This window comes from Triturus cristatus, chromosome 7 (genome assembly GCF_964204655.1).
Source record: "Triturus cristatus chromosome 7, aTriCri1.1, whole genome shotgun sequence".
Taxonomy (NCBI): Eukaryota; Metazoa; Chordata; class Amphibia; order Caudata; family Salamandridae; genus Triturus; species Triturus cristatus.
In genome coordinates this window covers 1180436791-1180463293 of record NC_140590.1, presented here as the reverse complement: position 1 = coordinate 1180463293, position 26503 = coordinate 1180436791, and positions in this window count along the sequence as shown.

The following is a 26503-nucleotide window of genomic DNA, read 5'->3' as shown; positions in this document are numbered from 1 at the left end:
GGGGAGTATTTTGTAGGCTTCAAAAGGAGTGTAATATGTAATTTTACCTAGTTTAATTATTCTCTTAACATTTCTCCACACTTTAAATGCTGAGGCAAGTATCTTAAATCGTGTATGTTTGTAATAATTGCCCTCTAATTCTTTTAATAAACAACCTTTTGCTTGTTCTCCTAGAAGTAAAAAGAAAATAGATGGGCTATCCGCCTCATTCTTTGGAGGTTCCCCTGTCAGTATATATCCCATTTTTTGTAAAAAACAGATATAATAATAAAAAAGAAAATCGGGTAGACCACGTCCTCCTCTTTCTTCCGGCAATGTAAGCCATTTCATGGCTCTGCGCGGTTTACCGGGAGCCCATACAAATTTCCCACAAATGTTTTGTAAATGCTGTATATGTTTAAGTGGAAATTCCAAGGGTATACTTCGAAATAAATACAACATTTTGGCTAATATATTCATCTTGATTATATTCCCCCTTCCGATTATGGATAATTGAAGTCTACTCCATTTATCTAATGAGTGTTTAATTTGAGCTATGCTCGCTTCCCAATTACTCTCGACAATTTCTTGCATTTGGGTTTTGATTTGAATACCTAAATAGGTTACTTCGTTAGTAACCCGACAATCATTAAATTGTATATTCTTTGTACAAAGAATTTGGGTTTTTTCCGCGTTTAATTTGTATCCTGACATACTTCCAAAATCTTTGGCTAATGATTCGATCTCCACTATTGCCTCCCTGGGATCAGTAGTCACTATGGTTATATCATCTGCATATGCAAATACTGTAAATAAAATGTCAGCAACTGGAAAGGGTTTGATGCATAAAGAATTCTGTAGGTTTATGATAAAAGGATGGATATATAAGGCAAAAAGCAAAGGGGAGCAAGGACACCCTTGTCTTGTTCCTCTAGTAATTTTGATCTCCTCTGACTTTAAGCCCATAGCTGAGATTCTGGCAGTTGGTGCACTATATAATACCTGAATTGCCTTTAAAAAAGCACTTCCAAAACCCATCCGTTTCATCACCTCCCACAGATAAACCCATTCCACGCGATCAAAAGCTTTCTCAGCATCGAGAAGTATCAGAGCTAAGTCCTTTTTTTTCACATCAGCATAGTCAAATAAAGTAATGACTTCATTGATATGAGAGACCGTTCCTCTTTTAGGTATAAAGCCATGCTGATTTATAGTGACTAATGATGATATAACCTGAGACATACGATTGGCTAGCATTTTAGAGTATAGCTTACTGTCACAGTTAAGTAAAGATATTGGACGATATGATCCAGGTAATTCAGGAGGTTTCCCTTTTTTACTAAAAACGATTATAGAAGCGTCGTTCCAAGTAACGGGTGCTATTCCCTTTTGTGCCATCCTAAATGTTGCTAACAGTACATTCTTTAGTGGTTCAAAGAAGCATTTATAGACTTCCCCCGGAATAAAGTCAGGGCCGGCAGCCTTCCCATTAGGTATTTGACTAACAGCCTCCTCTAATTCCTCCATAGTAAAGGGGCTATCTAAAATATCTGCTTCAATCTTATTTAATTGATTTATCACTGCACAATCAGGGATCTGAGCCGTAGTGAAGTTTGATTGCCGAGTATAAAGTTCCGAATAGAATTGATGAAATACTTCTAGGATCTCCGAGGGGGCTTCACGAACCACCCCGGCTTGATCCTGAACTCTTAAGATCACCCGAGAGGTGGACTTCATTTTTAATCTCAAAGCTAAAGAGCGGCCGATAGATTCCCCATATTCATAAATATGTCTTCTATTTGCTAAATATTTGCGCGCTATCTCTTCGGCCCATACTCCTGTAATAGTAGCCTTACATTGTGCAATTTTTTCTTCCATAAGCAGTATCTGATTTAAGTTATCTTTTTTTGTCAAAGCTGTAGCCAGACCCACTTCAGCTGCCTCTAATCGCTGATAGAACACTCATTTGTGCTCGTATATTATTTTGATTGTATAATCCAAATTTTGTCGTTTCTCCTCTGAAGCAGGCCTTAAATGTATCCCAGACTATCGGGATATTAGCCGATCCTAGATTAATACTGAAAAATTCTGTCATCCATTCAATTATGTGATTTCTAAAATGTATATCAAGACAAAGCTTCCTATCAAATGAGAAGTTTTTTACAATATTCATCTCGGCCAAAATTGAACAGTCAATCCTAAGGGGAGAATGATCTGAAGTAACTCTGGGGTAAATCTGTATCTTTGTCAATGTATGAATACTTGAGGATATAAAAAAGTAATCTAGTCTGACTAATTTCTTATGAGGTGCTGAATAATACGTGTATCCAGGAAGAGAAGGGTATTTTTTACTCCAGATATCCACTAAACCATAATCCTCAACTAAGTTGTATAGAGCTTTAAAAACTCGTGGTTTACGTCCCTGATAGTGTGCTAAACCTCTCATTAGTTCCGTGGTACTTAAGTTTATATTCAGATCTCCGCATAGGATTAGCGGTGTTCCCCAATTAGCTAACTCTATATTTAGAAACTCAAGGACTTCAGCCTCATCCATATTAGAGCCATATATGGAGCATATGGTAAAAATCTTACCCCGCACTATGAACTCTGCAATCACCCATCTACCCCATTTGTCAGCTAATTTACGACCGACTGCACAATATCCAGGTCTCGATAAAATCATAACCCCTCTAGTATTATTGGCTTGTTGGGAGGCTACATTCAACGTATAACCTAGATCAGCTATCAAAAGCCTATTATCCCAAGAAAGATGTGTTTCCTGCAAGCAGAGAATATCAGGTTGAATAAATCGAACTTCTGCAGCTATTTGGCGTCTTTTATTGCTGGAGTTAAGCCCGGATACATTAAACGAGCAGATTTTTATACTACGAGACATTAAGAATTATTCTCAATATCCACAATGCAGTATCATTCCGATCAAACTGGGGATTAAACAAACATAAGCTCTTGATGCATGCAAGTCTTTCAAGACTATCCGCTACAAAACTATCATTTGGAACCGCCAAGGACTTTTTTCCCCTTATTCCCCAGCCACCCCCACCACCATCCCCTACCCCACCCTCTGCCCCTCCCCGACCCCGATGACCCCTTCCCCTCTCCCTTAATCGAGGCTATAGGACCCAGTCCTGAGGATGGGAGTGAGCGTCAGCCCCTCTGTCAGCCCCCACAGCTCTATCTGCTCTATTGTGAAAAAGAAAGAAAATCAACTCTGGGGAAACAACCCCCTACCTGCTATGCCCCCCCCGCAATCTTGTCTAATCTAGTCTTTGCCCTCCTTTCTTAGCAAATGCTTAACCACCCGAAACATTGCTAACCATTACAAAATATAGTTATCTAATACACAAAATACACCAAAATAGATCTAGTAAACCCCATACATTCGCAAATTATAATCAGGATATAACTTGTACATTTAAGGGTTCTTCAAGGAATGTAAATGCTCTTTTGCTAAAGCGACATTGGTGAAAAATCTTGATCTTTCTTTATAAGTCAATTTAAGTTTTGCGGGATTTATAATGTAAGCCTGCGCACCCTCTTTTTGAAATGAATCCACCAATTGTCGCAGTTGCCAGCGAATATCCATAGTGTACTTCGAATAGTCAGGTACCGTGAAAAAGGTGTACCCGTCTGCCATAGATTTGCTGTTTAATCGAGTTTGCAGGTAAACATCTTCTCTTGCTCGAAAGCTGTTGAAGGCAACAAGGATCGGCCTCGGTCTAGAACTTGTGCTTTGCTCGGGTCGAGACTGAACATTAAAAGGGAATCTGTGGGCCCTTTCAATTTCTCTATCCCAATCCCATTTATTTAAACCAGGGAAAGCTTTCTGAAACAAATCCACCACAAACTTCCGTGGATCTTGCCCTTCGTCACCTTCCGAGATCTGCATTATCCTTGGGTTATTGCGTCGTGATCGGTTTTCCAAATCTGCCATTCGCCAAAGGACATCGTCTCTGTTGCTACTCAAGAGCACGGTAGTTTTTTTTTGTTTGGACATTTCATCTTCTATATTAGATATGCGTGTTTCAGCTTCTGTAAATCGTTCAGCGAAATCGGATTGAGCCTTCACGAGCCGCCTGATCGAGCCTTGTAGTTTCCGACAGGAATTTTGTATCTTCTGGCTATCTAATGCAGTCTTGTCCATGTGGCTCAAAATTGTTTGATAGATTGTGGTAAGAGTAATATCAGCTGTTTGGGCTGCTTGAAAATCGGCAGTGCCGGCAACTGAAGGTGTATCACGGCCTCTTACTGTAATGGGGGTGTCTTCTTCCCCAGGTTCGCCACTAGCGTTCACCTCGTCTTCAAAAGACTCACGTTCCCCTTCAAAAGACATCTGACTCATACCTTGTATTACCAAGTCCTCACACGATGATGCTGAATTCTCTGAGACAGAATAGAAATCTCCGGATTCAACCTCTATTGGCATAAGTCTAGCAGGCTCTTCAAGGGTTAAATTATCCGTGACAGTTAAGATTTCGAGAGGGATTAAACAACTAGGTTCTTTCTCTGCAGTTACATTATTGCCCACAGCTGTTACTATGTTGCTATCTCCCCCGTCATTCAAAACTTCATTTGTAGCAGAAATATCCAGCTGAAGTGTAGAACAGTTATTAAGCGATGAAGGCTCATTAGTCGGCGTCGCCGAGCATTTTTGCTCGATATTGGTGTTAGAGAACAAAGTCATAATTGTTTGTTTAACTTTCCCTGGGTGAACGCCGGAGTCTCTCTCACCTTTTTTTGTTGCGGGGATAGAAGTCTTTAAATCCTGTCCGCGGCCCTTCCGAGCCTGTTTTGGAGCCATTTCTCCCGTCTTCGGCAAAACCGTCTCTTTACTAGCGGAGTACTCGCCACGAAGCCAAGCCGATACACCTGTGCTGGTCGCCGCCCACCACGCTCTTCGCAGCCTCCCCAGCGCGGCAACAGCGGTGACTGCCTCCAGCATCCGCGCCTCAGAAGATACCAGCGTTTCTTCACAAAACCTTCAGCATTTCCGTAAGTCCAAGCTCGGGAGGAAAATAAAACGAATTCTCTCTGGAGAGCGTTCTCTCAGCAAAACACATCCGTTCTCATCGATCGCGAGCAGGACACAGCAGACTCATGTGTAGAGCTGCGGGACAGAGGAGAATCAGCTCACACAGCCGGCGCGAAGACTCGCGCAGACGCCATCTTGCCTCCGACAATCTATGTTTCCATATGGAGGGCATCTACAGGAGTGACGGAGTACACTTCACTGATGAAGGAAACAGAATGTTTCTCAACAACCTAAAGCTCTGCATCCGCACTTACATTTAGCTGCAAGAAACTCAATAAACACAAGGGCTCTTTTTAGAGCCACCCAAAAACCGAACATATAACCTAGGTTTATATAAAAATAATCTCAATTATTTTTGCTTGGAGTCGCGCACCCAGCACGACTTAAAGCCACGCACCCATCGCGTTCACACCAGGGGGCCGCGCTGGGAGCTGCATACCGCTGTGCACCCCTTCGCATTCAGACCAGGGGTCCGCGTTGGGAGACGCGCAACCCTCGTGTTCACACCATGGGGCCGCACTGGGAACCTTGCAACCCTTTGCACTCACACCAGGGGCACGCATTCGCATTCACACTGAGCGCCTCGCTAGGGTCACTTTCATTAATTTACATTTGCCCGGGGGACCCTATCCCCGTGCCTGGCCTGTCCGTTTGGGACCGTGGGGGGAGCCCCAATGCCCCCACAGTCCCACCAGCTCCCCGCCTCCTGCAGGAGCCAGCATTGCTTTTACTTACGGGGAGCTGCTAACATGCAGCTCCCCGTGTGGAAAAGCAATCTGCTTTGGATTTTGGAAGAGGGAGCAGGTTTCCTGAGCTCGCTTCCAAAATCCAAAGCAAGTTTGCTATGGCAGGGTGGGAGCCGCACGGCTCCCACCCTGCCATAGCAAACAGCAGTGTCCCGTGGTTGGGCACCCCGGGACACTGCAGGAGCCGGCCCTGGGGGGGTGGCGGTCCCCAGGGCCATCAAGAGCTCCAGGAGGGGGGCCACGCAGCCCCCTCCCAACTAGTGCAAAGCCCCTGGGAGGTGGCGGTCCCCGGGCATGTGGGGGCCTTCAACCCCCCCACACAGTTTTAATTAATAAAAAAAAAGGAAGCCCCGGGGGGTGGCGGTCTCTGGGGCTTGGGGGGCCCTTGGAGGACCCCCACAAATTAAACCGGCCCCGGGGTGGCAGTCCCCGGGGCTGCGGGGGGCCCCTATGAGACCCGCTAATATTTTTGGGGAATGCCCCCGGGACCTGGCCTACCTGGCTCAATTAAATTAAACACGAAGCCTGCACTTTTTATTTAATTATTTTGGCGGGATTCGCGACTCCATTGCATTTTGCCGATTTTCTTTTTTTTTTTTTAAATGCTTTTTTGGGACCTGGAGGTCCCTGTGGGACCCCCTGAACAGACCTAGGGGTTCAGGGTGCTTATTTGATGGGGCGAGGTGAGATAAAAGTTCCAGCCATAAAATGCATGGCTCTGACACGTAGTGTCATCCTTCAAACAGACATGAATCTGTCAGGCCATGGGACAGAAGGGGAGGGGCTCTTCTGTGGGAAACTTGGGAACACAGCCGGCTTAGAACTTGCCTTGCCTGTGTGTTCAAACTACAAGGTGCCATTAAATAGGCATCGATTACCCCCAGCGTCCGACAAGATATCCTTCTGTTCATCAAAAATTTGAATCGATGTCTCCATCCTTCGCGACTCTAGAGGAGTTGTGAAAAATGAGCACTTTGCAACCAATTTTACCCTTTTATCAGCACTATATATTGACATGGTTATCCTATCAGAGGCTATTCAGTTGGCATGTACACGTGCTAGGGACCTTCCTACATTAAATATACCTCTGGGCCTGATCAGACTAGGCACAGAGAAGAAATGGTCCAAATTGATATTGTCAAGGAACAAAGGAGTCAGGACTTGCTCCGATACCAAAATGCTATTCTAACCAAAACCTGGTCCTGCCAGACAGTACCTAAGGGTCATTGTAGAGTGATTTATGTCTCATGGTCTCCTGGTGAGAGCAGAGTCCATGATTCTCCCTTTTAAATACCTTAAGTATGCAAGTGCCCAGATTGCATATCACCTCTCACACACAGTCACAGACCTACACAAGCACTCACACATCCACACGGGCACTCCCAGACCCACTCACAGAACCACACAGGCACTCACACACTCAACCACTCTCAAAGGTGACGGGTTACAGTTAGGTTTAAAAAAAATTAAAACTGATATTTACTGAAAAAAACAAAGGTTAGAGGGACATTGTAGTTAGGAAATAGAATTAAAATTAGAATTTCCCCATTTCCATTCAAATCCTGAAAGGTGAAGGGTGTATTCTTTTCCTGATGGGAAAATATAATCTGTCAAGCCACCTTCCACTTATTTCACTATTCCAGTGGCTGACCAGCTAGATCCTGTTCTATTTACGGAGGAGAAAGGGCAGGAAGAGCAGATGATGCAACAGGGGAAACAGGAGGTGGAGCAGATGAAGAAGCTCAAAGATTCTGTTCTCTGGGAGTTTTTTCCTTGCCAGGTGGAGAGAAGAAGGTAAACGCCAAGCTAGTAACCTGCAACCTTTGTAAAAAGGTAATTTCTTGTGCCAACATAAATCAGTACTCTTTTAGTATAACAGGAATGTGCAAACATCTGCAGGCAATCCTTTCAACCTCATTGGCATGGGCCGAAAGAAGGCATGAGAAAGACTTGGAAGAGGCTACAGCAGCAACATCGGCAGTGGCCACAGCTTTGGCTAAAGCAGGGCCTTCAACCTCTTCAGCATCAGCAGGACAACCACCGCCACTCACTCCGTCTCCCCTGGCATCAGCATCTGCTTCTAGTATAGCGGTGCCAGTCCAGTTGTTCAGACAGAATAGATGCATTGATGAGCAGTATGGCAGTGCCTCAACATACTCTTTCCTGTGCCATACAGTAATTGTTGCGGGAGAGAGATATCTCACTATACACCATAAGCTTGTCATGGCTCACAAAAGTCCTCCCCAACATGATTAGTTTTTTAACCTTTGTTGTCCTCCTGTTGGCAGTTTATATTTCTTTTGTTAGTTGATCATGTTGACCTGTGGGAAAAATAAACAAATTACAGAAAAGAAGAAAAGAAACGGTTCTCCTCAGAACTTAACAAAAATCTTTAAAAATAAAGAGCTTGTGCCAATTTTTTTTTCCAGGTATCAGAAATACAACATTGTAATTTATATAGAGATAAAAGGTAATTGTGTGGTAGGTTAAACATGTGCCTTACGGTGGCGTCATACTACATGGTAAGTTTATATACTAAAGTTGAATAGATTTTCATAGTGTGGAGTGTCGTACAGTGCAGTGTCATCAAGAGAAGTGTTGTTGATTGGAGTCTTTTTGAATGGAGTGTTGTCTAGTGGATTGTCATTGAGTGTAGAGGCTTGTGGAGTGGTTTTTCTGGCCCTGCGTTCCTTATTCTTGTATCTCAGTGCAAGATTGTTCGTGTTTGGCTTGTTGGGCCCAGCTTAATTTTTTTGCATCAGAGAGCATACCAAGAAAGCAGATTTCAAAACTGATTTAGGTTTGAACTGAGTAGAAATAAAATGGACTGGTAAAAGAGTTTTCAATGGATTCAGCACTCCCTCTACTTTCCTCAGTTAGTGCATGCGACCATCCGGACTTTATGGTTATGCATTGTTGTGGCAATGTTATAGGCCTCTTAATTGGAGTTAGACTTGGAATTGAGATGAAGGAGATATTTCCAGCTTAATGTCTGTTTCCGAACACACATTTTGTCTTCTCCAACATTTGTCAGGTACAAAAGTGAAAGTGGTCTATCCTAAATGCTGCTAAATTTGAAAAGATAGGAAGAAATGTCAACAAGACAGTCTCAGAATTCCTTTGAGAACATGGAATGTCTTTGATTTCCCATTTGGATATCAAATGTTCCAAAGTAGCCCTATCGTCCTGCTGGTGTCCATTTTACAAACTATGGAAGCTATCTTTTCCTTACAAACCTGAAAACATGGCTTCACAAACATTTAAATATGTTTAGTCGCAAAACAAAAAAAGCTCTTTCAAGAACCTCCATATATTGTCTCTAATTTAATTTTGTCTTAAATAAGATTTTTTTTCTGTTTCATTAAGTATCTTGGTACTTCCTATGTACTTTAGCAATAGTACAGCAGTACTCCCGTAAACTTTAAAAATAAATATATAAGTATATAAAACTACTTACTGTTTTGGGAACCCCACTTTTTTTTTGCGGGCCCCTAATTAATCAGCACGAAAACTAGCATCATCTGCCAATGTAGAAAAAGTAATAGCTCTACAAAGTTTTGTGGGGATTCGTTAAATGATGATAGTTATTACTAATCACAAATCTGATGAATTCCTATTTCAAGGAAAAAAAACAAAAGTTAAAGCTTAGTTATACTGCACCTCCATACACACTGTTTTCAGCTCGAAAACCACACAAGAATAGCTACTCGCCACTCTAGCATTCACTGTGTTCTAACAAATGATGTGATTTGAGATGTCATAGGTATTGTTATAAGTGCTATGATTTCATATGGTATAAATGATTTATGTATGCAGGGGATACTTCATCCCTCATATATTACAAGGATATTGCAAGTCACCAAGGAGTTCCATAACAAGCCAACTTCCTATATAAGGTTATGGAACTCTGAGGTGACTTGCAATATCCTTATCACGTAAGCCAGGAGATACTTTATTCCATATAACGCAATGGTCACATCATCACCTTTCCTACAAACCACTTAAAACCTTGGTGTGTAGCTCTTTCATATGGGAGAGTAAGCATGTTTGTAAACATGAAGAATAAAAATAAAACCTCCAGTAAAAAACTAAACCTATCAAAAACCTGTTAGATATTTGTTGCAAACAGACATTAAAAACAGTTTGATATGGAGGAGCCAAGATGGCGACCGGAGCAGACGCTTGAGCGCCCGGCTCCGTCGGCCCTTGGCCCCGGACTATTATCCTGATTCCTATCCTTGCCGATTCTCGAGGTGAAACGTGTACGACGACGCGCTGTCCACGCCGCCACTTCCCCGAAGTCTCAGCCCGCCCGGATGCCGGAGTTTTTGGTGCTTTTGTTCTCCGCCCTGGACCCCTGCTCCATTGTGGCCTTTGCCGGCCCCGGGAAGCACCGCAGTCCCCGGACCCGCTAGCGCAAATCCGAGCCCCGCGGTCCCGACCTCACCTAACACCACGGACTGTCGCCAGATGAGCCTGGGGAGGGACGGCCAGACACCTCCTGCACCCTGCGCCTGAAGGGCTGGGGCTGTAGGGTAAGCCCCGGTGAGGCGGGTCTCCTGCCCCGATCTGTGGACCGCGCTGTGGGAGGCTGCTGACCCCCTTCTTCTATTGCCTAGTCGGCTGCAAAGAGAACCCGAGGGAAGGGAGGCGACTGTTGGCTTTCCCAGTTGCGGCGCAGACCTGAGGGAAACTGACTCCTTGCTACGACCCCCCCCCCTGGCCATTGTGCCGTCCGGCGGTAAAACATGGCGTTGTTTGCCTGCTCGCGGCTGGGGGGTGATACTCCGGTCTTGCCCGCTGCCCGCTTCGCCCTCCCTCCACCAGACACCAGCTCCACAGTGCCGTCCCGGATTGCTGCCGATGTGGGGGTGCAGCTTCCGCTGACATGCGGCTCCGTACTGGCCGTCCTGCGGGACTTTCGTTTACAAATGTTTGCTCGCTTTCAGGCGCTAAGTGAGCAGTTTGACTCCCTGTTGTCGGCTGCGGGCCGTGAGCGTTCCGTCTGTCATCAACACGGCGTGGGCCCGCCAGTGCTTCTGTCCTCTTGCGGGGACGCAACGGCTGTGTGTGACCGTGCTACACTGGTGCCTGCATCTGGCTTTCCCGGCACCCGGTATCAATTGCTCTCCAGCTTAACAGCGGATACTTTGTTTCCCCGTTCATTGCTGCCTGCTTCATTGTTGCCTGCCTCACCGCGTCTGCAAGAGTATCCAGCTGAGCAACACCTAACATCCTCGAGGAATCGTTCACGGTGGCCTACTGCTTCTTTTCTGTGGAACTCCTGTACTCTACATGCCATGTCTGGACTTTATGTGGTGCACAAAGGGTCCTCTACAGATGGTCGGCGGCCATTTTGGGATTCTACTTCACCATCTTCTCCCAAACGGCCATATTGTCTTTGTCTGCACGGGATGCGGGGCCTTCATGTAGGGGCTGGCTTAATCTCAAGCCCGCGATCGGGCCAGGGCTAGACTGATTAATATCGCCATGGTTTCACGGAGGGGCTGGACTGGGACTGGAACTGTATGTGTACTTTGTGCGCATTCGTCGCGATTTGTCTTTCTTCATCTAAATTGTTGTGACAATTCATTTTCACACGACCGCTTTTGGGGTAGTGGGTTCTCAGTGTGTGGAAGCCAAAGATGGCCGATGGTTCAGGGCGCTCTGATGATACGTAGGCTCCTCCCCACCTTCTTCTTTTTGGGAGTTTAGATTAGAATGGTTCTATTCTTTTCTCACCCCCTTTAACATAGGTGTATTGTTTTCTTATCTTTCTTCACTTTATTCTTACTCTCTTCTTGTCTATATTTCGGGTTTATTGGGCGACAGGCACTATGCTGGGGGGGGGGGGAAGGCCGTAGCCTCCGCATTGGTGTAGGGTGGGGGGGTAACTTACTGTTTCTATTTAGTTCTATGGGCCTTTTTTCTCTTTATGTTTCTGCGCTATACTTGTTTTGATTCTGGTTCCGGGTGGGGGGTTGACTGAGTGGGGGCTGCACTGGAGGGGTGCGTAATTGCTCATGTGACTATCCTGTTATATAACTGCATTGCCTCACTGCCTGTGATTTTACTTCCATTGTTGCTTTAATGATGCTGCTGCTCTCCTGTGTGGTGAAGATAGCGTGCGGACTCGAATCTCCTTGGTTCTTATTCTTAACTGACTATTTCCCTGATAAACTTATTTTGAAAACTTTAAAATTAACCTTCACTTCTCCTTTCCCTGGGGTCAAGGATCTCTCCAGTGTATGTTTCATAAATCGTCGCTAACCTTGACCGTTGAAGCACAGGGGCCGTAATGTTTGTATCAGTGCTTAACCGTATCGTGGCCGGCCTGAAGGTTGTAGGCCCGTATTTGTTCTTTTAATATGCACGAATAAAGGTTTTTTTAAAAAAAAAAAAAAAAAACAGTTTGATATAAATCATTAAATTAAACTGCAGTAGCTCGGAATGTGTAAATACATGCAGAAAGAATCTAGATTTTCTCTATCCAAGGAGTGCAAAAATTAAACATATTCTCTCAGCTTGTCATTGTAAGCTATTAAAATAAAGCAGGAGAGAAAAGCAATGTTCCATTTGTTGCTTTAGGCAGCGGTTTCAATTATGCTCCGTGACCCGTCCTGCCTTTCACCTTAGCTGCTGGCAGCAATCTGTTTCTTTGGCCCTTTCTTAAATGTTTATGATGTAATGCAATTTTTGTAATTTTAGATTACTTGTTTACGATGCTCAGTATATTTTTCGTCCTGAAGATGACCATGGATTAACACCAAAGGTCGAAATGCCGTCGACCCTATTGTGGCCGCAACTATTGGAGGACACACTTCTTTGTCTACTGGAGTTTTATGAAAAATTTTGTAAACTCCCTTGTTATGTACTCATCTCCTTGTCTGCCACTTGTCTGGTCATGTATATGTTCTTATGTTATATGTACCAGCTTAACACACTGAGCTGTTTTATTGAATACATTTTGTATGTTTTTCTATTAGGGTCTTTTTCTTCTTTTTTCTTCTTTTTCCTGTTTTGCTTACATAAATTCATGTTTTTATTACTTTTGGATATTTGTTTTTGAATTGTACACTCTGAACCTTTTGTTTGGAATAATTATTGAATGCCCCTGGTTCAGGTGGTTTGGGCTGCCCCTGTGGTGGTTAATGGCAGCAAGCATTGTGGCATCAGAACTCAACTGTAAAAACCTTATAATAGTCGAATTTTGACTTCCTTGACTTGGTGCATCACAATTCATTAAAATTATGAAGAAATTAGTGATTGCCGTTTATACCGTGATTACAGAATCCCATGAATTTAAAAAAGGGTATAAGCAGCGCATGTAGAGGGAGGGAGTCATAGTTATAGTTGTGCAGTCACCAAGCTGAAAACAGTGTATGGAGGTTCGCTTCTTATTTTAATGTGATGGTGGTGCATAAATTATAAATTTAGGGTATGATTCCAACTTTAGAATTTATAATGTATGTAAAGATTAAGTTTGGTTTGTATAAAAAGAAGAAACACAATTAAATGTAAAGGTGGTGCCTACATTATACATTTAATGTATAACTATAACGTAAGAAATTCTAATGTTTGTGTAGTGTACATTTTTTTCTATAGAAAGAATTAATACTTATTTCTTAAATCTATTCAGCTTTAACCTTTGGTTTTTTTTCAATTTCAATGACTTTCTTTATTTTAATAAAAAGAAATTTCAAATCGTACAGTTTACATTCATCGAATGGAGTGCTGCTATGTGGAGTGTCGTACAGCGCAGGACAGTATTGTACAGTGTGGAATTGTGTCAACTGTAACATCGTTGAGAGGAGTAGAGTGGAGTGATGTAGAATATGGTGGAGTAAAGTGTCACAGAGTAGAATGGCATCTTCTATAGTAGAGTGGTGTGGAGTACAGTGGAGAGGTGTAGTGTACAGTCAAGTGAAGTGTCATAAATTAGAGTGGCGTCTTGTAGAGTAGAGTGCTGTGTCGTGAAGTGCTTGAAAGTCTTGTGGAGTGGAGCAATGTACAGTGAAGTGTAGCAGCATAGAGTGAAGTAGAGAGTTATACTGTGGCGTGTGCGCGAATAGTGTGGAGTCGAGTGTTGTGGAGTGGCATAGAGTGTAGTAGAGTTTTGTAGAATGGAGTTGCATAGAGTGACGGAGAGTGTTGTAGAGTGGAGTGTAGAACAGTAGTGTGCAGTGGGGTAAAGTATTGAATAGTGGAGTAGAATGAAGTTAAGTCAATTTGAGTTACGTTGGATAGAGTGGTGTAAAGTGTCAGAGAGTGGAGTGTTATGTTGTAGAGGAGGGTGGTGTGAAGTGGAGTATAGTGGCCTGACTTAGAATACAGTGGACTAAAGTGTCATAGAGTGACGTGGTGTGTTGTAGAGTGTTGGTTAAGTGCTGTAGAGGTGCATGCCAAAGAGCAGATTATACTGTTGTACAGGAGAATGGAGTGGAGTACAGTAGAGTACAGTACAGTGTGTTAGAGGGGAGTGCCATTAAGTGCCATAGAATTGAGGAGTATAGAGTAACGTAGAGTAGGATGTCCGAGTCAAGTGCAGTAAAGGTGGGTGGAGTGGAATAGATGGAGTTTTGTAGAGTGGAGTCGAGTGTTGTACAATGGCATTGAGTAAAATAGAGTACCATACACTTCCATAGACTAGAGTACACAATTCTATATTGGAGTGTTATAAAGTGGAGTATGTGTGATAGAGTGGAGGGGAATATAATGTTGTTGAGTGGAGTAGAGTATGGTAGAGTGGAGTGGCACGGAATGGAGTTTGGTAGAGTGGAGTGGAATAAAAAGAAACAGCGAAGAGTTGAGTGGGGTAGAGTGCTTTGGAGTAGACTGGAGTGGCATGCTATGGAATACCATAGAATGGATTATGGTGCAGTGGAGTGGCGTGTCATATAGTGTTGAAAATTGTCGTAGAGTGGGGTGGTATCGAGTGAAGTAGAGTCTTGTAGAGTGGAGTGGCATACGGTACAGTGATGTAGGGTGTGGTAGAGTGAAGTGGTAGAGTACAAGAGACGAGTGGCATAAAGAGTAATGGAGTACATTGGAGTAGTGTGTTATAGAGTAGAGTGGTGTAATGTTCGGCTAAGTTACATAGAGGGAGTTAAATAGCTTATCTTACAGTGGAGAAGAGTGTCAAACAGTGGCAGACAGTGGAGTAGAGTGTTGCACAGGGGCACAGAGTGGGCTAGAGTGTTGTACAGCAGAGTGTAGGGGCATAGAGTATAGTAGAGTGCCATACAGTAGCATAGAGTACAGAAATGTGTTATAGAGTGGAGTTGCATTGAGTAGAGTTGAGTGTTGTAGAGTGGAACAGCGTAGAGTGGGGTAAAGTATTGTACTCTGGAGTCAAGTGGAGTGGCATAGCATATAGTGGAGTACATTCTCATAGTGTGAAGTGCCATGAAGTACAGAAAAGTGATTTGGAGTAGAGTGGAGTGCCATAGCATAGAGAGGATTACATTTTGATGGAGTGTAATGCCATTCCATACAGTGTAGTGGTGTGGCATGTTGGAAATTGTTGTAGAGTGGAGTGGCATACAGTAGAGTACAATGTTGTAGTGTGGGGTGACATAGAGTACAGAAGAGTGAGTTTGAGCATGATATTCTGGAGTGTCAGAGTGTCCATAGAGTCAAGTAGCATGAAGTGGCATTGAGTGGAGTACACTAGCGTATTGTATTAGAGTAGAGTATCGTACAGTGGCACAGAGTGAATTAGAGTGTTGAACAGTGACATAGAATGGAGTCCAGTGTTGTATAATGGAGTGGTATAGAGTGGAGTAGAGTTTAACAGACTGGAGGGACATGGAGTTTCGTAGAGTAGAGTGCCAGGGGGGATAGTATCATGGTAGAGTATTGTGGTGTGAAGTGTCTTGGTATAGAGTAGGGTGGCGTTAGAGGGAAGTTGCATACACTGGAATACCGTAGACTGGAGTGGCACGGAGTGGAGTGGAGTGGTGTAGAGTGAAGTTGTCACTACACTGTGCTGTACTACACACCGAGTGGAGCTGCATACAGTACAGTGAAATAGTGCACAGTGGAATAAAGTAGAGCGTAGTGGTGTGGAGTGGATTGGCGTAGAGTAGAGGGGCATAGAGTGAAATATTGTACAGTGATGTGGCAATCAGTGGAGTGGCGTATAGTGGCGTATAGTGGAGTTTAGCAGAGTAGAATAACAGAGTGGAGTGGCGACTCATACGATGGACTGGCGCAGTAGAAAGTGGAGTAAATTGTTATGCAATGGAGCAGCATGTGACAGACTATAGTAGCGTGGAGTGCAGTAGAGAGGTGTGGTTTAGTGTATAGTCTAGTAAAGTGTCATAAATTGAAATGGCTAGTTGTACAGTAGAGTGGAGTGGCATGTCATAGAGTACAGGGTAGCAGCATATAGTGGAGTGGCGTGCAGTGACAGAGTTGAGTAGATTGTCACACAGTAGAGTGGAGTGGCGTAAAGTGGAATACAATACTTTCATAAATGCATATTCTGTTTTAAGTTGATATTTTAACTGAAAAGAATATGATGATGATGAAATGCCAGGAATGATTAGAATTTAGGAGAGCAAATCTAAATCCCTCCATGTCTTCTAAAATACTTATGCCACCCTGATTTGCCTTTGAATCCAAGCTCCATAGCCTAGGTCTCTGTTGGAAACGCTTATATTGCAACTTTATGTTGACAAAGATCCCATTAGCATTGTCTTAGATTCATACTCACTCCCTGGTGAAGGCATTTACATGGCCCAACGAAAGTGACCGATGACTACCCTCAGATCCATGCAAAAGCTAAATTGAGAGAGGCATGATTTCAGCAACTCTCTAGAATTCACCTTTGAACAAGAGGGTTTGCTACACACATAGCCCAAACATCTGTGATGTGTCCGTCAAGAACAAGCATGCTGTCCAGGGAGATCCTAGCCGGTCTCCTCTACAATGGCCTACATTTTTTTGTTGGAGGACTCACTAATTCCTTCATTGTGGCTGTAAACGTCACACAGTTGGTACAGGGGAAGAAGCTAAAGTACATCGATGAGATACTGGTGATGGTGGCACTGAATAATGTTGTCCTTCTTTTCACCTGCCTGGTGAGCAATGCAGTACGCTATCTTTGGGAGAGTCTTTACTATGTCATGAACATGTTCCGGGTCTTCATGTTTTTTTTCTCCTTGTCCACCACCACTGGTTATTGGCTCACAGCTTGTCTCCGTGTCTTTTACTGCGTGAAGATCCGCTCAACCATGCTGTGCTCTCCTGGTTAAGGCTGAGGCTTTCCATTTTGGTGTACTAGATGCTCTTTGTATCAACACTGAACTCCTTTGTCTTCAGTCTGCCTGTGTACTGGGAGCCGTCTGCTGCCTTAGCTGCAAATATAACTGCCAATTGGACAGAGGCTGATGGGGTGCAAGCAGTTTGGAGTGTTCCTTTCTCTGTGGCCCAATGTATCCTTGGGGTCGGCCTTCCTTTCTCCTTTGGTGTCCTCTCCATCACACTTGTCGTTCTGCCCCTCTATAGGCATGCATGTCACATGAATCAAAACACATGCCAAGTCAGCCAACCTCAACTGAGGCGCAAATCAGAGCTGTCAAGACCATGAGCAGCCTTCTCTTCGTCTGCTTATACATGGTTAAAACCCTCCTCTTATTCAATGTTTTTCACAAGGAAGGCCCCTGGAATATGGTGTTATACACTATGATGGTTTCATACCCCACGGCTCAGTCTGCAATTTTGATTCAAGGCAACTCGAAGATTAAGCAGGAAGGACAAAAGATGTTCCTTTGTTTCTGCAATGGCTAGAAAAAAAACAGTTCTACTCCAGTATTTCTTGAGGATCTAGGCTCAGATGACTCCATAATGATTTCTCCATACCCTGTCATAAGAACCCATCGAGACCCAGGGAGTCCGTGCCACATTTAATACCAGAAGCGTTTAGGAGAAATACAGTGTAATGTGCCTGAATTTCACAATTGGGTCTATTTCACAATTGTTCATCTTTGTTCTTCGTTAAACGTGTGAACTTACATCCTGACCTATTGCTTTTTAAAGGCACTTCACTTCTAACTTTCACTGACCCAAACCGATCTATTTTGGTTAAAATCCACAAATCGGCAAGATTGAATATTTAAAAGTGGACAGCTCCCCATGCTTTTTAAGCACTGGCAATTGCAGAGCTCTTTAATTGCACCCGACTATGGATCAGCAGCACCCCCTTCAAGTCATTTCTGCATCCCATCTACACTTCTATAAATGCACCCCAATCCTGATCTCCAGCCTTCTCACCTGCGTGGTTACCAATACTGGGACCCAAAGAAAACTCTGCCAATGGACCTCAAGCCTTGTCTGCTACACCACACCATTAAAGAGACAGTAAAACAGTTCCAAAATGCACCCGAATTCAGACATGCTGCAATTCAAATTGCTCTAGTTTGTAGGCCCAGCAGCAGCTCTCACAAAGAACCTGGAGCCCTGAATCAAATCTAGTCCAGTAATGATGATGCATTGACACAGTGGTTTGTGGTGTTAACGAAAAATCATAAATGCATTAACACAGTTGAACAAACATCATGAATTTACGATATTTTACTGAGGAAATATATTAATTTTAACATGAATAATGTAGGCCTCAGTCTTAAAATGGTTGCTGTGGTCTCTCGCCATCTTTTCGTTACATGCAGTCCACTCTTTGTCCATTCCCTCACCCTTCCCTTCAGCGCATGATTATTTAATATACACAGTGTTTTGACACACAATATCATTCTCTCATGTATCACATGATGCATCGTTCTGAAGCTTCATTCTCATGCTATATTGGCAAAGTGAATGCTTTCTCAGGGCTCACCTATTGGAACCGCAATGTAATTTTCATGAAAACCTAATCCTGACTTGTAACAGAATATTTATTTACCATAAGGTGTCACAGGGAATGGAAACAGTATTGTATTAATCTGTTATACAGTGCTAACAAATGTGATTTTAAACTGTATTGTTCTTTATGCAATTTGATTTTGTGAGATATATGGGCCTTTGCACGTTTGCACCAAACGAATGAGTTCTATTGTAGTTTAGACCATGAAATTAGCCACACCCAGGGGGTGTTGGGTTCACTTTCCCCTGATCCGTATTTTTTTTTTAAACCTAATGTGCTTTACATTTAATTCTGAAATGTTATTTGCAGTGCAGTTGTTGAGAAACATTATCTTTAGGGCATTAACACCGCTCCCAGTTCATTAGAAGCGCTTTAGAATGGAGACCTGGGTAAAAGCTCTACATAATATTTAACCATAAAATTATTTTTTTCTTAGATCAGCTCTCTTATGACCAACCATGCAACATATGTACTGTGAAATTACATTTTCTATACACTTGCATGGGAACTAACAAGCAAAAAGTGGGTTTTTTCTACAAAACCATCTCCAGCATAAGAATGAATCTCAGCTTTTCTTGGTGCATACAAGGTTGGCCCTAGAAGAACTAGGTAACCCGTCAATCCCCAAAGCAAAGATTTTCTAAAGAAGTTTTTGAATTTTGCAATTATGTTTTCTTTTGGCTTTTAAATGACTTTACTCAAGATAACATTGTGTCCTTTTTCTTCATAAATCAGGTCAATTTGTGTTTTCTTATTAAGCACTTCTAAATTCTAGATAAATCTGTAATTATTACAGTTTTCAGAAAAAAAAAATGAATACAATATGCAGTTTTTTTTTTCTTTTTTTTTTTTTTTACTCCAGAGGCCCCAACAAAAACATTATGGGCCATATGTACAAGGATTGGCGAAAACTACAGCTAATGCTAGTTAGCTGCAGTTTTCTTACCGCTGTGTACCGTTAAAAACTATCGCCTTGTTAGTGACGTGTGTACAATACGTCGCTACATGGCGATAGCTTCAGGGATCAGCGGTGAAAACTGCCTCTAACAATAGCGTGATAGCGATAGAAATTCCAGCGTTAGCAGGCGAAAACCAACGAAAGGCCCTTTAGCGAGGGAGGGAGCAAGTCCAAATGCCTTAATCTAGAAACAACCGCTGGGCATGACACAGTTGAGCACCAAATGAATAATGCAGGCTCACAGCTCTCACAAAGTCCTCATAGCTAAATGATCTCTATCTCTTGTAATGACAGTAGTAGGGAAACACCAGCTTCAGGAGAGCCTCCCACAAGAGATGCTTGGAGGCTGCTGGCATTGTTGGTGCTTACAACTTCATTACAGAAGGCAGCTGTATGCAAAACTCAAGCCTTACTGTAGAGCGCAGGTTCCCCATAATTGCGTTGTCCATCTCCTGGGTCTTTCAGTAGAAGCAGCAGCACAGAGTTTCTTCCTCAGTCTTAGGTTATGGTCCATACCATTAGAGAGGAGACAGTCAGAATCCAGTCTCTCTGTCTCACCTTCCTCTACAATAGTATGCAGAGCTCTAAGACTCTAAAGGTGAACACTGAATATACCCCAGAGGTTAGCATATATTTAGTACTGCACGCAGCTGGCCATACCCAACTGACTAACTAAATTCAACGTCCATCCCCAAACGTTTAGGGGAATCAATGAGCTTAAAGCGCATTTTCTTTTCAAGTTGTCCCATCCTTATTGCAATCTGTTTTAGGTGAAACTGTTGTTCCAATTTGTTTATATTGAAATCAATCAGGTTGTCCTTATCAGTACAAACCACAGGATGCAGGGATGGGGCCCACTGCCCCACTTCACTGTAAGAGGTGTTTAGGTTGGCCTTGCATTTTGCTAATTTCTTTGTGTAAGCGTGCTCAAGCTAGTTCACAGACTAGATTGTGGGATCTGGTTTAGCTCAGTCCAATAAACGACAAAGGTTTCTCCTTTTACTTTCCTAGATTGAGTATTAGCAGCCAAACAGTTGTATTTGGCTACAAAAACATTCTAGGAGGAGGGTGGACTTGATAGGCTTACCACTGCACTTCTCACTGGTAATTAACCACGGCTGCATGCTAGTCCATCATTCCTTTTTCCTACTGTGCCACTTCAGACTGATACCAGCCAAATGTAAATCAATCTTGGTCCTGCTCCTTTAGGAATATTCCAGCCCAAACTGCCAGGCCAAGTCACCTCTAAACATGACAATCAAACAATCCCAGTCAGGTTTATGCTCATCTGAGCCTCATCACTAGGGGGCAGCTCGAGTCTTATGGCACATTTAACACAGGACCCAAGAGTGGGCATCACCGATTTCTTGTCATTCTTCATTTCATTTGCAAAAAAGACAATCACTCTCTTGGGGAAGTTGAAAACCACTTTTGATGGAGAAAATATTAGTGTCAAGGACCGCATCGTGGTCATATGATGTGTATTAAAAGGGTTCCTTAGTTTGTTCGAATACTCATGACTTAGTTCTGCTATTCATGTGGAACTAAAAATCTGAATTTGAAAACTGTGTTACACCTTTAGATACACAAATGTGCACAATACTGTGGAGGACTTTACAGGTCAAAAGACCAGTGATACAAAAAGTGTAACATTCTATTTACAGTGTCTGGGTGTTCTGAAGGATAAACAAGTTGTTGGAACGGAGTTACATGACTGATAACACTCTAAACATACTTACAATATTAGTGAGGCTGCAAGATTAATAAAAGACAACAAGCCCATCTTGTACATCCATATTGGAATTCCACATGGATGCAAATTCGTAGCTGACAATTTAACACCATCCACATTCAACTAGCAAAATATACAGCTGGCTCCAGAAGATTTGCTGCAATGATAAAAAATAATTCTGTGGTAGCCAATGTTGTAATGGGACCAATGTTTATGGGTGCAACTTAAGGACCATTAAAAACTTCCCACTTCAAAACTATCAGTGGGTATTAATCAAATAATATGGTTCCCAAGTCACAGCTTAAGTGGGCTGTCCACTGGTTTCTGGGTAAGAGCAGTGGACAGAATCAATTTAATGTGCATACATTTCATACACACACGAAACATTTATATATTTGAGACACAAATTAAAATATATCTGGAACCAAATTGATGTATCAAAATGTATAATCCTTGAACCCAAATTTGATTTTACTTTTAGGTATTCATGGCTATGGACTGAAAGTAAGTAGCTTCCAAACACATTAGCTACCATTTTTTTTACATTCAAATGTCTGTAAATAAACTTCATAAATGAAGCCTGGCCCAAGAGTTGATGCAAAAATCCATCTCTGAGCATGTTTGAGCTCCATGAACCACTGGGAAGTATCCAGGCATAACTTGAGAACTAAAACATCCCTCTCCTCTTCATGACTAGTCATCCCTCTCATGCTGGTGCTGTCCATTACGGCCATTTTAATTACACATTTCTAACACGCACAATACTTCACCTCCTGACTCTCTTTCTATGCCGTTGATGATTCAGGTTATCAAAGACTTGATAATATGATGAATATATGGAATGATAAATCTTATTCAAATGTGAGGAAGCTGCCGATACCTGGATTTTCGTGCGGGGAAGCCGCCACAAGCCGCTGGGGAGACTGCCACTCCCACAAGCCACCGCTGCACTCACACATAAAAGCGCGCACCGAGCCCATCACGTTGTAATCTCCTGCTCCTGCTGACACCTGGATTTTCGTGCGGGGGAAGCCGCCACAAGCCGCTGGGGAGACCAACACTCCCACAAGCCCCTACTGCACTCGCCCATAAAAGCGCCCACCGTAAGTGCTTTGGGACACGCCCGGGCAAATCCCGGGCCAAGGGTGGGCCGTCCACGCCCAGAGGAGGCTGGAATGGGCCACTCCTCTAACGCCCAACTTTTAAATTTTTTAAAAAATATTTTTATTAATTTTCAACACAACTAACCCCCCACATATAGGGCATATTATCAGTTGGATACATTTCTCTTGGTACATTGACACATTTTGCATTATTGACCATTTGAATATCATCCTCCTCTCATATCATGCTACAGGTAGTGATCCATCATCCTCCGTTCCTGCGGCCATTAACATCAGTGATTACATTCGCCTCCATCTTAATACCTCAATCCTCTCAACCATGATGCCCCCTATGTGTTCCTACCCCTCCCTCCCCATACCCCCTATCCCCTACCCCCCTCCACCGGTGTGCTCCAAGTATTGTGCCTAGGATAATCATTCAACATCCTCGCGCTGGGGTGTGCGGGCCTCTGATCGCAGGAAGGTCACTCTCCCAGTTCCGTTAGCTCAGTTCCCACTCCTCCTCCCCTTCATCTCTCCCACATCTATCTATCTATGCTCTGCATACTCCTTCATTGTCCAACGCCTCCTCTAGGGTATCTGTATCCGAATCCGGCTCTGGGACCTTCAACTGAGTTACCAATGCTTCCCATGCCCGTGCTGTTTCCATCGCTTTTTCATTATTCGCTCTCCTAGCCTGTTGCAACCGAACCATACTCTCACTAGCCGCCCAGTTTGTAAACTCCACCCTCCAGCGCGCTACTCTAGGGCCCTGCTTTGATTTCCACTGCCTTGTCACCTCCTGTTTAGCCAATAGGAGCCCCAGGTCAATGAACTTACTCGTTAGCTTATTTCGCGCCGTGTGCGGAAACCAGTGCAGTATACATGCCCCCAAGTCGGGCTCTATCTGTCTACCTGTCGCCCCACCCAGGACTTCAACTACCTCCTCCCAGTATGTGCCAAGCTGCGGGCAGCTCCATAGCATATGTTGCAAGTCCGCCGCCTTCCTATTGCATCTTGGGCAACTTGCTGAGTCCACTTGAAAATATTTATTTATCTGCCCCGGGGTTAAATATGCCCTATGGATAATGTAAAAATGAATAAGTTGGAACCTGGCATTCCGCGTGCCTTTCCATGCCCTTTCCACTATTTTAGCCCAGGTCGTCTCAGGTATATCCTTCCCCAGATCTGCCTCCCATTTCTCTCGCAACTGAGTCAGTGGCTGTAGTCCCTCCGTCACCATTCGCCTTCCCAGACATGTTACTGCCTTTATCGTCCCCGCTGCCATCACCACATATTGACATGTCAGAGATGTCTGTGGCTCAGATAGCCCTTCACCCCAGTGTTTCTGAATCGCAGCGATTAGTGCAGCATGCAGCAAAAAGGCACCCCTATGTAAGCCATACCTGTCCTGTAGTGCCTGAAAAGGCAAGAGGACCCCCTCCTCATATAAATCCCCAACCATTTGCAGCCCCATTTCTTCCCATTCTGCTAGCGCCGACCAGTCTCTACCATGTGGTAAGGCCGTGCACATGCCCATGGGAATCTCCGGAGCGTATGGGCAGATATTACCGCTCCTGCGCTTGCTTCTATTCCAACACGCTCTTAATGTTTTCTCCTCGCTCCTCAGTGATTCCACCCGCAGTCGCTGTCCAAGAACTATAAACGATAACACATGCCTCGGAATCCAGCGGCCCTCAGAGCCATTCGGACCCCTAAATTCCCGAGCCATCGCCTGTGTGAGCCACGCAACTGGGCCGCTAGATAATACACCTCGAAGACCGGGACTGCCCACCCTCCTTCCCCTCTAGGCCTCATCATCGTAGGCAGTGCAACTCGCCGCCTACCACCTCCCCACAGAAATCCTCCTACCATGGCTCTAAGTGTCTTAAACACCCCACCTGGGATCCAAAACGGCAGCATCCTGAAATAATATAAGAGTCTGGGCAGTACCACCATTTTCAGTAGTGCTACTCTACCCGCCACTGATAGCGGCAAGGTGCTCCAAAATGCCATACTCCCCTTGACCCCTCGCACTGCTCTATTCACACTGCCCTCCAATAAGTCCGCCTGCTCATGGTATATGTTAGTCCCCAAGTAGTGAAGGCAACAGGGTTCCCACCATATTCTCTCCAGCCTAGTGGGAGGGCCCATCGCCCGGGCTGCTGGAAACAAGCAAGTCTTCTCCCAATTCATGCACAGCCCCGATACCTCCCCAAATAACTGCAACAGTTCCGTCGCTCCCTTAAGCTCCTCATCAGGACCGGCCAAAAACATCAGCAAGTCATCAGCGTACAGCGAAATGTAATGTACTTCCCCACATATTTCCAGCCCTGCATAATGCCTCCCTGTTCTAGCTCGCATCGCCATTGGTTCAATCGCCAATGCAAACAGGAGTGGTGACAACGAGCAGCCCTGACGCGTCCCTCTCCCCACAGAGCAGGGCGGTGACACCATCCCCCCCGTTCGTACTCTAGCCGTCGCAGAGTCGTACAGAATTCGGGCCCATCTTACAAATGCCTCCCCCAAACCCATCTTGCGCATCACCTGAAATAGATACAGCCACTCCAGGCTGTCAAAGGCCTTTTCTATGTCCACTGACAGAATCACCGCTGTCGACATCTGGGCCTGATATTCCTCCAGTATTCGCAACAATCGTCTCGCATTAATAACCGTGTTGCGTTTAGGTATAAAACCCGATTGGTCCCGGTGCACCAACTTCGACATATGTGGGAGGAGGCGGGATGCTAGGATCCTGCTCAGGATTTTATAGTCGGTCGTCAACATTGAGAGCGGGCGATAAGCCTTCACATCCGTGGCCTCCCTCCCGGGTTTCAGGAGTAGAATGATAACAGCCTCCCTTGTCGTCTCATGCAGCCTCCCTAGTTTATGCGCTTCCTGATAAACCACCTGTAACCGTGGAGCCAGACACTCAACATACTTGGCATAGAATTCTATGGGAATACCGTCCACTCCCGGTGTCTTGTTGCGAGCCATGTGCTTAATCGCGCTCTTAATCTCTCCCACCGTAATTTCGCTGCCCAGCATGTCTCCCTCCTCTTTACTCAAGCTCGGCAGAGCCACCTCTTCGAGATACTCCCCTATACTATCTGGTCCCCTAGCCAGTTGAGTGCTGTAGAGCGCAGCATAATAATCCAGGAACAATCTGTTTATCCCCTCCTGCGTATACACCACCTCCCCCATGGGAGATGCCAAGCCCAATATCGTCGCTCCCCTGGGCACTGGGTAAGACAACCATGCCAACAAGGCACTCGCTTTTTCTCCCTCCGAATGCATTCGTGCTCTATAATTCTTATGGTCGTAGGAGCGCAGTTTCTCCACCTGTACCGCCACTGCCTCTCTATCTTCCAGCACCTCAGTCTGCGCCCCAGGCCGCCCTGGTCTATCTCTCTCCGCTTCCTGCAATCGCCGTTCCGCTTTCTCCAGGTCTGCCAATAATGTTTTGCGTACTCCCACCACCTTACTAATGCAGATGCCCCTAACCACCACCTTAAACGCATCCCATTCAATTGATGCCGATGTTGCCGTCCCCTCGTTCTTTTCAAAATATTGTGCAATACCCGCCCCCAGCTCCTCGCTAAAAATCGGATCCTCCAGCGCCTCCGGTCTGAGCTGCCAGGTCGGTATAGGTGACCTCTCTTGATTCCATCGCATCCGCATCAATAGCGGGTTATGGTCCGAGATCGTTCTTGCTAAGTACTCGCTCCCTATCACCTTGGTGTGGACAGCAGGAGTACCTAATATTGCATCCATTCGCACATGTAGGTCATGGAGGCCAGAATAATAAGAGTAATCCCTCTCCTCCGCGTGCTGGGCACGCCAAATGTCGACCAGGCCCCAATTAGCTTGCCATGCTCTTCTTGCCTTGGAAATCTTATGTACTGGGGCACCAGAAAGCGGCCGGTGTGACCTATCCCTATCCACATCTTCTATGGAGTTGAAATCTCCCCCCATTATTACCGTGCCAGTTAAATACGGTGCCAGATTCCCTGACAATCTCTCGAAAAAGGAGGGTTGACCAACATTGGGAGCATACACACTACACATAGCCA